General features: G+C 44.3%; 1 protein-coding gene across 2 annotated transcripts in view; it reads right to left on the bottom strand.

Annotated features, from left to right (window-relative positions):
- The window catches only part of NDEL1 (nudE neurodevelopment protein 1 like 1), a 73,688-nt gene extending 62,457 nt beyond the window's left edge, over positions 1 to 11,231 (bottom strand). The window contains exons 1-2 of one of the 2 annotated variants that reach the window (XM_030923664.1): positions 11,096 to 11,153; positions 2,457 to 2,529 (exon numbers count right to left, since the gene is read on the bottom strand). The gene's annotated coding sequence lies outside the window, so the exon portion shown is untranslated. Of the gene's footprint in view, positions 1 to 2,456; positions 2,530 to 11,095 lie in introns of both variants that reach the window. The other variant, XM_030923663.1, reaches the window with a different exon arrangement.
- Positions 11,232 to 12,528: the final 1,297 nt, after the last annotated feature.

Here is a 12,528-nt window from a genome sequence, read left to right as displayed (position 1 = left end):
ATCCCAGCACTTTGGGAGGCCGAGGCAGGCAGATCACGAGGTCAGGGGATCGAGACCATCCTGGCTAACACGGTAAAACCCTGTCTCTAGTAAAAATACAAAAAATTAGCTGGGTGTGGTGGCGGGCGCCTGTAGTCCCAGCTACTCGGGAGGCTGAGGCAGGAGAATGCCGTGAACTCAGGAGGCGGAGTTTGCAGTGAGCCGAGATCACACCACTGCACTCCAGCCTGGGCAACAAAGCAAGACTCCGTCTCAAAAATAAAAAAAAAAAACAGTATCCAAATGGTAACAACAATGTTATAGAAGAATATTAATAAGGAAAATGTCCACAATATGCAGTTAAATGAATCAAGCAGTTAACAACAGGTATGTGATCCCATCTTTGTAAAGTAGAAAAACATGCATACATTGTCATTAGACAAAGAGTCTGGGGACAAAGACACCAAAATGAGGTAGGATCACAATCTAATCTCTCTCTGTCTCTCTCATCTGTTCTTCCTTCGTTTTTTTTCTTTTCTGTATTTTTATCAAAAATGTCTTAAATGTGTAATTTTCTAAAGTTTAAAAACTAAGGATGCATCCATACTTAACAAAGCAAGATAATTTCCTCAAAATTCTTTGTAAATGATGTAAACTATTTCCTAAGCCTATGGATTTAGGATCTGTTATAATTTTTTTAAAGGCAGCCTTTCAGCCAAGTAACCCCGACCTGGGCACTCACATCAGTAAAGCTTTAATGGAAGGGTTCCCAATTCTGCAACACAGATCTTAGGAATTAATTCCCTTCTGCTATGACTCCCTAATTAGCCCAACCTGATGTTATGTTGTTATGTACAGTTTCCTCCATTTTTTTTTTTTTTGAGACAGAGTCTTGCTCTGTCGCCCAGGCTGGCCCAATCTCCACTCACTGCAAGCTCCGCCCCCCGGGTTCACGCCATTCTCCTGCCTCAGCCTCCGGAGTAGCTGGGACTACAGGCGCCTGCCACCGCGCCTGGCTAATTTTTTGTATTTTTAGTAGAGATGGGGTTTCACAGTGTGAGCCAGGATGGTCTCGATCTCCTGACCTCGTGATCCGCCCGTCTCGGCCTCCCAAAGTGCTGGGATTACAGGCGTGAGGCACCGCGCCCAGCAATCTTTTCAATTTCATACCTTCTAAACACCTACTAACTGAAAACATAACGATATCTGAGACTTTAAGTGGTAGAAATACCTGGGATGTCAATTATCACTAATCTGGAATGTTAAGGATTGCTTCTCTGAGCAGCGGGGGCCGGAGGGGGTGTCACTTGTCTGGTGACCACTGTCTAAATAAGAACAAAACAATACTCCAACCATTTAAAACTAAATATGGCAAAATAACAGTCATGAGATCACAGAAGAAATTTCACACTAGTTTTCACCCATCCCTGTATGATACAACACAAATCTAGATGTCTGCTTCGAAATTACAAGGGGGGCCAGGTGCAGTAGCTCATGCCTGTAATCCCAGCACTTTGGGAAGCTGAGGTGGGTGGATCACGAGGTCAGGAGTTCAAGACCAGCCTGGCCAAGATGATGAAACCCCATCTCTACTAAGAATGCAAAAATTAGCCAGGCGTTGTGGCAGCCACCTGTAATCTCAGCTGCTCAGGAGGCTGAGGCAGAGAATTGCTTGAACTTGGGAGGCAGAGGTTGCAGTGAGCCGAGATGGCGCCACTGCACTCCAGCCTGGGTGACAGAGCAAGACTCTGTCTCAAAAAAAAAAAAAAAGAAAAGAAAAGAAAAGAAAATTACAAGGGGGTTTTATGGCCTTTACATGGAAAACATTCTCCGCTCAAAATTAGGTGATAGGACTTCTCCAATCAGAAGTGCCTATAATATAGAGGTGGATTTTTACTCATAAACACTGAATTGCAGACATGAAACATCCCTGGTTCCATGTTAATCACGGTAGAAATGCCCCTTCCAGGAGAGGGAAGCAGGCCAGGCAGAAGAGAAGACATTCACTGAAGTACTGGGGACAAGATAAAGGGGAGGCAGGGGGCTGGGCGTGGTGGCGGGCGCCTGTAATCCCAGCTGCTTGGGAGGCTGAGGCAGGAGAATCACCTGAACCCGGGAGGCGGAGGTTACGGTGAGCTGAGATCACGCCACTGCACTCCAGCCTGGGCAATAGAGCAAGACTCCGTCAACAACAACAAAAAAATGGTGGGGGTGGAGGGGATAGGCAAGGGAGCCCTTTCTCCAAGCATGTTGCTGTTTCAACAATTTTCTAAAGATTGCGTGTTAACAGGATGGTTATTAACACCCTGATAAAAAGATATTAGAGGAAGTTGTTTGAAAGCAAGAGGCCCAGACACATAGAGAAGAGGATCAAAGGACAGCAAGGTCCACCCTCCCTCGCCTGTCATTGCAGGTACCACCTTTTCTCAGGGCTCCCACACTGGTGTGAGAACCCAGCCATGCCTCGTGTTACTCACCTTGGCCAAATCAGCCCTGTCCCAGCTGCTTTTGTTAAAATGACTTCCCTTCTCTGGGCCTCAGTTTCTTCATCTGTAAAATGAGCAAGTTGAACCAGATGACACTGTTGACAGTGAGTGAGTCAGGACCCACGCTGACATCTAGCCAAGCACCATCCTGGCGGAGCGGAGAGCCCTTCTTCTCCTTGGCCAGTCTGCAGAACGTGACAGCAGAGCCGGCCCTCTCCTGGGAGGGTGAGGATAATGACTAAGGATAGTCTTATTCTTGCCAACGTTCCTCTCTATGCCCTAAGGAATTGCTGATCTTGCAGAATGCACCACTTCATGGGCATCTAAGGTCTGGTGTATCCGTTTCCTGTGGCTGCTATAATTATCACAAGCCTGGTGGCTTAAAACAACAGATTTATCTTCTTGCACTTCTGAAAGTCAGGAGTGTCTAAACTGATACTTAAGGAGCTAAAATCAAGGTGTCGGGCAGCGTTGGTTCCTCCTGAAAACTCAGGGAGAGTCAGTTTCTTGCCTCCTCCAGCTTCTAGAGGTCACCAGTGCTCCTTGGCTTGCGGCTGCATTTGCTCCCATAGCTGCTTCCATCATCATATTGCCTTCTCTGATTTTGATAAGCCTCCCTCTTATAAGGACCCTTCTGATTACATTGAGCTGGCCCAGATAATCCCCCCATCTCAAAAGCCTTAATTATATCTGCAAAGTCCCTTTTGCCATATAAGGTAACATACAGGTTCTGGGGATTAGGATGTGAACATTTTTGGGGGGGCTATTATTCTGCCTACCCCTTTCTGATCTTCCAGTTTTACCGCCTGCACGTTATTTGCTATTTCTGCATATCATCTTTGAATATTTATTTTAATTTACTCACGTATTTAAAGATTAGCTTAAATCTTCCATTAACCTCATTCTAAACGATCATTTCTATGAAATCATAGAATTTGATGCTAATTGTATTTTCCGTAACATTCCCTAAAATAAATACCTAACTATTGAAATTTCAAATGTGCATCTCTTACCACCTAACATCAATCTGCCTGTCAGCAGTAGTACACAGACCATCACTTAGGGAATAAAAATATAGTCCAGCCTACTGAATTTACAGAAAAGGGTAATTTGTCCAAGAATACACACGAGCAAAGAGCAAAACTTCAGCTACACCCACAACTTCTGCTTCCTGTCTCCATGCTCATCAATGACAACTTGAAAGTACGTCAGCTTTTCCTTAATAGCATCCCTAACATTAATGATTCATATAATATAAGGCTTGGTTCCTCTTCTCTTACACTCATAGATATTTTATATTTGAAAAATGGGGCTTCCCTTTGCTTCCCCTATCAACCAGTATTCATACATCTGACTTATAAACAGCAGCCTGTTTACTTGACCCACATCTGGACAGCGTCCAGGCCCCAGGGAAGAACAAACTGAGAATGGAGGTCAGTGGCCAGTGGTGACTTTGTAGTTTGCCCTTTGGCATCTGTCCCAGATGCAAATTGAACTTTGAAACCACTTTTGAGAAGCCAAGAGTCCTTTCTGTACACAGAGTATGGGATGATGTAATTGTCCTCTTCTTATATAACAATCTGCATGCAATTTTAAAAAATAGCTGTCATTCGTTGAATATTTAGTATGGGACAGGCCCTGTGTGAGGTGTTTTAATTTTATTTTTGGGGGCTGCCTCCTGAACCAGAGCAGGTTCAGAGAACTTAACTCACGTAAGTGCTTTACAAACACTCATTCATAACGATGCTATGAAGCAGCTATGTGTGTTCCCACTTTACAGACAAGGAAACCCAGTCCTAGAGAGGTTAAGCAACGTCTCCAAGGTCACACAGCTAGTATGACAAGGTCAGCATTCATAGACCCTCAGACATAACTTTGGAATAATCTGCCACATGAGAAAACCAGGGAAGTTGAGGAATCTGCCCAAGGACATATGAGTCTGAGTTAGTGGCAGACTCAGGGACAGAATTCAGATCTTCAGCTCTTAGACCAGTCTCTGTCTTTGGATTTTTCTCTCTGTTAAGCTATTATCTCTCGGGTGATCTGCTTCTTTTTTCTCTTATTCCATCTCACACTCCTTCATCGGTGCTTCTGGCCCTCATCAGTTTCACGGTGATGCAAAGCTGTGGAGATATCTAATGAGGGTCCCAGAACGACCCTTCCCGACCACTCCCTCTGACCCAGCAACAAACATGGAAAGTTCTAGACAATCTCCATGAGTCTGTATTCATTACGCTGGAATTAGTAATAATGTAACCTGAAAAGAATTAAAGTTTACCTTTATCCTTTTTCCCCCCCAAAAAAAGAGAATGCTAAGCAGAAACATGGTGGAAACAGGATTAGATGGGGTCATGATCAACAGAGGAACTTGTTAATCAAAATTTTAACCCAATAGGAACCCACATGTGTGTCATTTAGGAGATTGGCTAAATAAATGATTGTATATACATACAAAGAAATACTGTATGGTCACTGGAAATGATGTCATAGAACAATGCACATGAGAACAAATTATGATTTCGTAAGTTGAAAGCATGACACAAAATAAAATTACTCCACTTTTCTTTTTATAAGTATATGCTCAGGAAAAAAGACTGGGAGGATATAAATGGTGGTTATCTCTGAGTAATTCATATTTTCTTTTTTGTGTTTATCAGTATTTTCCAAATTTTCTACAGCAAATACATATTAATTTCATAATCTAAATCATCAAAAACTTTAGATGAAGTCATTAAGAACCACTATTTTCTGAAGTCTGTGCTCTGAGACTGCGTATACAAGAAAATAAGGGATCAGGCCAGGTGTGGTGGCTCACACCTGTAATCCCACCACTTTGAGAGGCCCAGGCAGGAGGATTGTTTGAGGCCAGGAGTTCAAGACCATCCAAGGCAACATGGCAAGACACTACCTCTATACAAAATTTAAAAAATAGCCAGGTATGGTGGTGTGTGCTTATAGTCTCAGCTACTTGGGAGGCTCTGGTGGGAGGATCACTGAACCTAGGAGGTTGATGCTGCAGTGAACCATGATCATATCACCACACTCCAGCCTGGGTGATAGAGTGAGACTCTGACAAAAAATAAAAAAGAAGAGAGAGAGAAAGAAGAAAGAAAGAAGGAAAGAAAGAAAGAGAGAAAGAGAGAGAGAGAGAAAGAAGAAAGGAAGGAAGGAAAAGAAAGAGAGAGGAGGGAGGGAGGGAGGGAGGAACGAAGGAAGGAAGGAAGGAAAAAGAAAAGAGAGAGAGGAGGGAGAGAGGGAAGGAGGGAGGGAGGGAGGAAGGGAGGGAGGGAGGGAGGAAGGGAGGGAGGGAGGGAGGGAGAGAGGGAAGGAGGGAGGGAGGGAGGGAGGAAGGGAGGGAAGGAGGGAGGGAGGGAGGGAGGAAGGGAGGGAGGGAAGGAGGGAGGAAGGAAGGAAGGAAGGAAGGAAGGAAGGAATCAATCAACCATAAACTTTTTTATAGAGCTGGCCATACATTAGTAATTTAACAGTCATCCTGCCCTAGTAGAAAAATGAGCAATGGACACAAATAGATGGTCCATAGAAGAAATATAAATGGCCAATAAACACCTAAGAAGACCCTCAGCTACATCATTAATAACTTTTAAACATAAATTAAAATGACATTGAGATATCTCCTTGCTTTTTATTTATCAGATTAGCAAAATTTAAGACAAATGATAATACCCAATGTTAGTAAAGTATAAGGAAGCCCACTGTCTCCTGCGATGCTGGTCGCAGAGTGAAAAATGCGGTAACCATCTCGGTTACCACGATGGATTAAACACATGTATCTTCACTTCCTCTTGAAATCCCACCGACAAAAAAGACCAAACACAAATTTTAAAAGGTATAAACCCACAGGGACAGAGGATAGGAAAAGGAGACAACAGCGGACAAGGGATGTCAACAGGATTTTGGAAGCTGGAAAGTGGATGACTAAGTGACAGCTGATGCGGTCGATCAATAAAGGCTGAAAACTAAATGCCAACCAGAAGCAAGCAGTGCCGTGCCTCTAACTCCAGAAAGTCTCAGGAACTGGAGGTGCAGGTTACTTTGAAAAGCAAGGTAGGGTGGGGTTAGAAACAGGAAGATCTGTCGAAACATATGATGTGTTTACAAAGCATTTCAACACAGGGCTTCACAGCGCAGGCAATCGACAAGCCAAGGCATCTACTTCTCTCCCACCCCAGCGGGAGAAGGTGTGCTTACTGGAGGAACTAAACCAGAAAAGCTCCAGATCTGGGGAGACTGGACACATCCTAGGGCAGGGTTAAGTCACTACACCATAAAGGGAAGAAGGATTTGGGAGAGGGGAAGTCTTTGAAGCTACATACAGAATGCTGAGACCCCCTCGTGTCCCCCGATGGCCCCCCAGAATGTTAGCAGCCTGGCTTGTACCCTCCAGGCAGGAGACTAGAGCATTCTTCTAGGGGGTTCCCAATCATAGGGACTGGTCCCCCCATTTGATCACCATACACAAAGTCAACAACCAAGGCCAGATACAGACACACACACAGACACATTCACAGACGCAGACACAAACACCCTCCAATCAGCTTCTAGTTCCTTGATCATAAAAATGAACATTCAACAAAGAATCACCAAACATTTGAGGAAGCCTCCAATGTGAAAGATAGAACAAAACAGCATAAAAGAAATTCAAGGGCTTCAATATAATCCATAGGTACAGGAAAAGTAAAAGAAAAAAGAGGCTGGGCGCAATGGCTCATGCCTGTAATCCCAGCACTTTGGGAGGCCAAGGCGGGCAGATCTCTTGAGGTCAAAATACAAAAATTAGCCAGGCGTGGTGGTGCATGCCTGTAATCCCAGCTATTCGGGAGGCTGAGGCACAAGAATCACTTGAACCCGGGAGGCAGAGGTTGCAAAGAGCCGAGATTGTACCACTGTACTCCAGCCTGGGAGACACAGCAAGAGTCTGTTTCAAAAAAAAAGAAATAAATAAAAAAGAAAAAAAAAAGAGAGAGAGATTTGGCAGCAACAGACACAATGCAGGGAGCAGAAGTAAGCTGGAAAAAATGTTTAATATCTTCAGAGAAATAAACAAAGGCATTACATCATGAAACAAGAACATGGGGCTTCAAAAAAGGAAATGAGAACAAGAGCCCTTTTTTAAAAACAGTGAGGGTCGAAATTAAAATATTCATTTGAAGAGTGTGACCATGAAATTGAGAAAATCTTCCAAAACAGGAGAACCAAAGACAGATCACCCAAATCGGAGATTAAAGGAAGAAAATGAGAGGATAAACCCCAAAGTCTAATATTCAAATAATAAGCGTTTCAGAAAGCAAGCACAGGGAAAATGAGGATGAAGGAATTATTTTAAGATAATAATTCAAGAGATTTTTCCAGAATTGAATAACATGAGCACCCAGGTCGAAAGGGTCTCCTGAGTACACAGGACAATCAATGAAGAAACACCCACAGATGAAATTTCAGAATCCTCAAGATGACAAGACACCCCTAAAAACTTCCACATAAAACCGGGACAAGTACAAAGGATCCTGAATCATAAGAGCAGAAGACTTCAACAAGAAACTAGAAGCTTGAAAACAATGAACCATTGCCTTTAACATTCAAAGAAAAAAATCATTTCCAACCAGTTTTCTAAATCAAGCCAGACCCTTTGACAAGTATAAGGATAGAATGAAGGCCTGTTTCCAGATAGTCAAAACCTAACCAAATTACCCCCTATCATTGGAAGATGCATGTCACCAAAACAGGGAAGAAAATGAGGAGGAAAATGTGAGATCCATACAAACAGACAAGTACTGTATGATTCTCCAAATATGAGGTAATTAGAAGAGTGAAATTCATAGAAACGGAAAGTAGACTGATGGTTGCCAGGGCCTGGGAGGGAGGGAGGGAAGGGAAAATGGGGATTTAGTGCTTAATGGGTAGAGTTTCAGTTTGGGAAGATGAAGAAGTTCTGGAGATGGGTGGTGGTGATAGTAAGCACAACAACATGAACATACTTAATGCCACTGAACTGTACGCTTAAAAATGATTAAAATGGGCCAGGGGCAGTGGCTCATGCCTATAATCCCAGCAGTTTGGGAGGCCAAGACAGGTGGATCACGAAGTCAGGCGTTCGAAACCAGCCTGGCCAGCATGGTGAAACCCCATCTCTACTAAAAATACAAAAAATTATCTGGGGGTGGTGGCGGGCGCCTGTAATACCAGCTACTCAGGAGGCTGAGGCAGGAGAATCACTTAAACCTGGGAGGCAGAGGTTGCAGTGAGCTGAGATCACGCCACTGCACTCCAGCCTGGGCAACAGTGCGAGACTCCATCCCCCCCCCAAAAAAAAAAAAAAGATTAAAATGGTAAACGAAAAATATAAAATGGGCAAGGCACATTAAAAATGTAAAATGATTGACTCACGCCTGTAATCCAGTACTTTGGGAGGCCGAGGCAGGAGAATGGCTTGAGCCTAGGAGTTCCAGAACAGCCTAGGCAACATGATGAAGCCCTGTCTCTACAAAAAAATACAAAAATCAGTCAAGTATGGCAGCACGTGCCTGTAGTCCCAGCTACTCAGGAGGCTGAGGTAAGAGGATCACTTGAGCCCGGGGAGGTTGAGGCTGCAATGAACTGTGATTGAGCCACTGCACTCCAGCCTAGGCAACAGAGTGAGACCCTATCTCTAAACAAATAAATAAACTTAAAACTATAAAGTGGCAAAAAATCATATATATAAATTAAAAAGTGGCAAAACTTCATCTCTACAAAAAATACAAAAAATTAGCCAAGTATGGTGGCACACACCTGTGGTCCCAGCTACTTGGGAGGCTGAGATGGGAGGATGACTTGAGCCCGGGAGTTCAAGACTGTAGTAAGCCGTGATCACACCACTGCACTCCAGCCTGGGTGACAGAGCAAGACTCCATCTCAAAACAGAACGAAAAGAAAAGAAAGAGAAAGAAAGAAAGAAAGAAAGAAAGAAAGAAAGAAAGAGAGGGAGGGAGAGTGAGGGAGGGAGACAGAGAGAAGGCAGAGTGAGAGAGGGAGGGAGGGAGGGAGGAAGGAAGGAAGGAAGGAAGGAAGGAAGGAAGGAAGGAAGGAAGGAAGGAAGGAAGGAAGGAAGGAAGGATCCAAAAGAGAGAGGATTCATACAAGAAACAGAAAAAGGAATTCCTAAGATGACAACATTCAGCAGTCCTGGGCAGAAACCAATCCAGGCAGGAGCAGCAGGATGAGGCACCAGGCAGATGTCTCTGAGGAATAAGAGAAAGAAAACGAGACAAGAGACTGAGAGATAATCTAATGTGTTTGATCAGATTGCCAGGAATTTTATAGCTCTGTTGGAGAGGAATCAGTGATATGTATCTAAAAACTAAGCAAATGAAGGCACAGTGGCTCAAGCCTGTAATCCCAGCTACTTGGGAGGCTGAGGTGGGAAGATCTCTTGAGGCCAGGTGTTTCTGACCAGTCTGGGCAACATAGCAAGACCCTGCCTCAAATAAATAAATAAATAAATAAGATGGTATGACATTTCTTAAGGGAATCTGGACAAATGAATGAAAACTAAATATACATACAACCTTTCACCTAGGAATCCAACACCTAAGGATTTATTCTAAGGGAATAATAGGGCTAGTGTGCAAAGACGTACATTCAGTGATGTTTACTGTGGCACTGTTTATTATTATAGAAATAAATTGGAAATACCCTAGACACCCACCAATAGGAGACTGGTTTAATGAATCATGGTACAGCCACGCAATGGAATACTACACAGCTGTTAAAAAAGATGAGGTAGATAATTATGAATTAACAGAGATGATACTCGAGAGATATTATTAAGTGAAAAAAAGGTTACGAGACAGTAAGTAGGATTTGACATAAAAATATTCATTTAAGAGTCTAGATGTCTATGTGCCAAAGTATTAATCTTTGGAGATAGAATTATGCAAACACTTTCAATTTCTCTGTCCTGATTAAATTTTTATCAAATATTATATTCTCAGGAAAAATCATCCAGTTCCATTTACAAAATGAAATAAAAGGAACGCCAAACCCTGAAGAATACAACCATACAGTTCACAAAACACCTTCACAATCATCATTCTGCTTAAGTTTACAAACGTCCAATAACATAGAGATGTCTTACATTTTGTAGATGAGAAAACACGTTCAGAGGGAAGCACATGGCCCATGAGCAGTGAAGTCAAGGTCCCAGGATGGGATCGCAAGCCCCTAACTTGGTCAGCTCAGCATGACTTCAGTGTATCGCACTGACTGTCTCTGTCAGCTCCAGACAAACCTGTCGGAACCCTACGAGCTCCCTCTGCAAACCAGAAAAACGCTACGTGGGCAGTTCAGGAGATAGGAAACCAAATCAAGGTGATCAGACTCTTGGGGAAAGATGTGCACAAATGATGTGGTTTCAGGAAGCCACCAAAGCCATCTCTTTATGTCACCCATCACCCAACCCTCACACCACAGGGACATAACCAACTTTCCAAACGGACTTCAGCCTTTGACAATCCACTTGCCTCATGGGCACAGAGGATCCTCAGACATCAGGAGCGCCCCCCATTCTGGCATCTCTCAGGCAAACCCTCATGTGGCCCAGACCTTCTCCAATCAGCCCTTTCCACCCAATGTACCTGGTCCTTGTCTCAGACTTCAGCTGACCAGATCCACGGCAGCATACGGGGCCCACGCTGAACTTGCTGACACAAAGTAGAAGTCAATAGGAAGAGTGAGAATCACCGACCAAAGATACGCAAGGACCGGAAATGGGTTAGAGTCAGGAAGGCTGGGGCCTGCTGCCCTGAAGTGAGGCAACCCTGCCCGCCTCGTCACTCAGCTGGTGTTGAGCAAGACTGCAGTGCTTTGGGAGGGGAAGAAGAAATTCAAGTTCTAACTCCTCAGCCAGGCCTTCAGCCTCCCCATCTCCCCTGCATGTGTAGTTGGGAAGCCACTGGTCTTCCGGACAGATGACCTGTTCTCTCCTCCACTTTCCTGGCTTCATTCCTGTGTTTGGAGGGTAAAGGCATGGCCAAGAGCTGTCTCTACTTAAGGGGGGAGACAGTGGATGCCAATGTTGTTTGCCTCTCCATGCGGGCCAAGCACATAACGTGGTATATAAGAGAATGAACTTGTCACATAGCCTCCACCTGCCACTTGTAGCTGTGAGAACTTGAAACCGGGCACAGTGGCTGACACCTGTAATCCCAGCACTTTGGGAGGCCGAGGCGGGCAGATCACCTAAGGTCAGGAGTTCAAGAACAGCCTGGCCAACATGGTAAAACCCTGTCTCTACTAAAAAGACAAAAATTAGCCAGGCATGGTGGCGCACGCCTGTAATCCCACGTACTCGGGAGGCTGAGGCAGGAGAATCACTTGAACCCGGGAGGCGGAGGTTGCAGTGAGCCAAGATGGTGCCACTGCACTCCAGCTTGGGTAACAGAGCGAGACACCGTCTCAACGAAAAAAGAGCTTGAGCAAGTTGCTTTTCTCTCCTAGTCTCATTTTCCCCATCTATAAATGGAAACAGTTCTGGTACTGACCTCATAGTATTGTGTAGAGCTTAAATGAGATAACGTAAGTTATCCCAAGTCCGGTTAGCCCCTTTAAGTATTAGTGGTTGTCCCCTTCCAGCCCTATCAGATCTGACTCACTCCTTATGGCTTTATTAGGTCAGACACCCTGGTCTGAAGAGTCCCCTGAACACTCTTGCCTCCACAGTGGCAGCAGGTCTCATGCCTCAATTAGTCTTACCATCTAGAAGAAGCACCATTGTTAAGAAGGGCTAGGAGGCTCTTCATGGATCCCTCTTTTCCTTGTCCCAGGGTGATGTCTTTTCTCCCCAGAGTCAGCCGTGAAGGTAGGGGCTGTGTGGGTTTGTCTCTGTATCCCCAGGAGCACTCATCAGAGCCCTGGAGGTTAAGTCCATAAATATCTGTGGACCTTAGAGGTACATAGAAACATCACCCCTATTTAAAGCATGTGGGTAAACTTAGGTACCTGGGCTGAGGAATCCATAGCAGTGGGACTGAGGCTTTTTTCAGGATGTGGCAAAGCCATGCATGCAGGC

Source organism: Rhinopithecus roxellana, chromosome 19, assembly GCF_007565055.1.
Source record: "Rhinopithecus roxellana isolate Shanxi Qingling chromosome 19, ASM756505v1, whole genome shotgun sequence".
In the NCBI taxonomy this organism is placed as follows: Eukaryota; Metazoa; Chordata; class Mammalia; order Primates; family Cercopithecidae; genus Rhinopithecus; species Rhinopithecus roxellana.
This window is presented reverse-complemented; position numbering and strand designations above follow the sequence as displayed.